This window comes from Myotis davidii, unplaced genomic scaffold (genome assembly GCF_000327345.1).
Source record: "Myotis davidii unplaced genomic scaffold, ASM32734v1 scaffold334, whole genome shotgun sequence".
NCBI classification, from domain to species: Eukaryota; Metazoa; Chordata; class Mammalia; order Chiroptera; family Vespertilionidae; genus Myotis; species Myotis davidii.
Window position 1 is genome coordinate 1782739 of NW_006285797.1, and position 2495 is coordinate 1785233.

The following is a 2495-nucleotide window of genomic DNA, read 5'->3' on the forward strand; positions in this document are numbered from 1 at the left end:
CGTCTCATTCTGCCTCCTACCCCGGGAAGGCTGTCTATGAAGCATTTCTCACCTTATTCTGCATTCTACCCTGATGATTTAAGTCCAGCCTTTACTCTGAACGCCAATTTGATTCTTCTCTTTGAAATGGATTATTATTGCCCAATGCCTATGCAAAGAGTTGGACTAGTTCTATACCTCACTTACTTTTCTACTCCGGCTATCACACCTATAATTTCCAATTCTTCAGCCGTGTTAATTGAAAGTTTTGTGTTTGATTTTTGGAAGGTGATTAATTGTTTCATTAGTTAGCTGTTCTCAGGGAACCAAAAGGTAACCTGAAAGATAATTCTGCTGAAAAAAACAGTCATATCTTTGCTAAGGGGAAAAAATTTTTCTGGCTAACAATAAAAAAGGAGAGTAAAATATACCCATATAATCAGAATTCTTTAAAAAAAAAAAGGTGCAAGAAAAATGTGTTTTCCTATTGGCTCCTACTCCTTTCCTATTTTGCATAACATAATATATCAAGGTAATAAAAAAGAAAATAAACAAGATATGTTAATGGATAAAAATAGTCAATATGTGGATGAAAGGGCCCACATGCTACCTGACAAGCTCAGGGACGGCCTGCTTGGCGGTCTTACAAACTCAGAGACCTACAGTAACCACAAAGGATGGTCTGAAATTAAACTTTAACTAAAAGCAGTCATGGTGGATAGTTACATCCTAGACTGGTATCTTCACTGGCAAGGTCAACCTTTATCTTAATTGAGCCTATCTGTCTTTTTGCATCTATATAATAAAAGACTAAGAGACCATTATGGCAGAATGACCAGAATGACCAGTCACTATGATGCACACTGACCACCAGGGGAAGACACTTAATGCAGGAGCTTCCCCTTGGTGGTCAGTGCACTCCCATATGGGGAGCAGCCGCGCATCCAGAAGCCAGGCTCATGGCTGTTGAGCGCAGTGGCAGTGGCGGGCACCTTTCCCACTTCTGTGGGAGCACTAAGCCACGAGCAGAGCATTAAAGATCCTGCCCCTAAAGAGCAGCAAGCCGATCAGTAACGAGCAAGCAGGCGAGTGGTAAGGAGTGAGGGATCCCAGATTGTAAGAGGGATGTCTGACTGCCGGCTTAGGCCCAATCCCCAGAGGGATAGAGACAAACCTGGCAGTCGGACATCCCTGAGGTGTCCTAGACAGCGAGAGGGCACAGGCCAGGCTGAGGGATTCTTTTTCAGGACTTCTTGGGGAACAACCAGGACAGACACCACAAATTCCTTTATTGTTATCATATTAATTGTTCCTGCACCCACCTAAGTATGTGTCTATCATTTAACTTTTTATCCGATCCCAGGGGATTCCCCACTTTGCTTTCTTCTTCCTCTCTACTCTATCACCAATGGATTTCATGTAACCCACCTACGTCCCTGCCTTTGATTGCAAGCCTAATTTATAAAAACCCAGGGTCTGTAATGTCCAAAATGACCGAAGGCTCGGCCAAACGCCAGACGGCCACATGCAGCAGGCTCTGGTGGGCAGGGACTGGCGAGCAGGCTGAACTGATGACCTATTAGGGAGAGAGAAAGGCAGCAGGGGGACTGATCAGCAGCTACTGCCTTGAGGTTGTGGATCAGACCCTGCTTCTCTCTCTCTCCTGGCCTCGCCAGCAGTCACACCTCTCTCTCTCCAAGATATCAGCAGTTCAGCCCCTCGCCAGCAATCTCGGGTGGCTGTTGATCAGCCCCACCTCTCTGATCCAGCCTGGAGATAGGCCCGGAGACTCTGACTGGCATAGAAAATGACCAATCATAACCAAATCTGGGTCAACTGCAAGGAGCCAATGACTGCCTAGGAGGCGAAGCTTCTGATGCTGACTGGCATAGAAACTGACCAATCAGAACCTAATTTGGGTGAAATGTGAAGGTAGAACCAAAGGTGGGGGCTGTGGAGGTGTTTTAAGGGCAACAGCTGTTTGGTGTAAGGTGTAAGAAAACAATTCAATTTTTTAATGACCAGTTTGGCAGTATAGTGCATATGGTTGGGTATCAGTCCAAATATAGGGATTATGCTGTAAAAGGTCCCCCCGCCCCCGCCCATTGAAGCAATCCTATCCTATATAACCTATCCTCCTGCCGCTAGGCCACTGAGCTGCAACTCTAAGCAACTATGTAACAAATATAGAAGCTAAACAAAACCCCAGAAACCTGCTTTAGTCCCCCGGCTTCAGCGCAGCAGGATCGCAACATTGTTTCAAATACAGAAGGTAAACAAAGGCCAGAAACCTGCTTTCAGCAGCGGAGGCCTAAGAGCTGGATCCAAGCCTCAAAGCTAAAGCTGGCCCAGAATAAAAAAAAGAAAAAAAGGAGTGGTTGGGAGCTTCAGTCACCCCCAGCCTGAAAACAGTCCTCAGCCCCTCACCGAGACTGGCCAGGCACCCCAGTGGTGACCCCCACCCTGAAGAGGGTGTGACTAGCTGCAAACAGCCATCATCCCCTCATCCAGGCCGG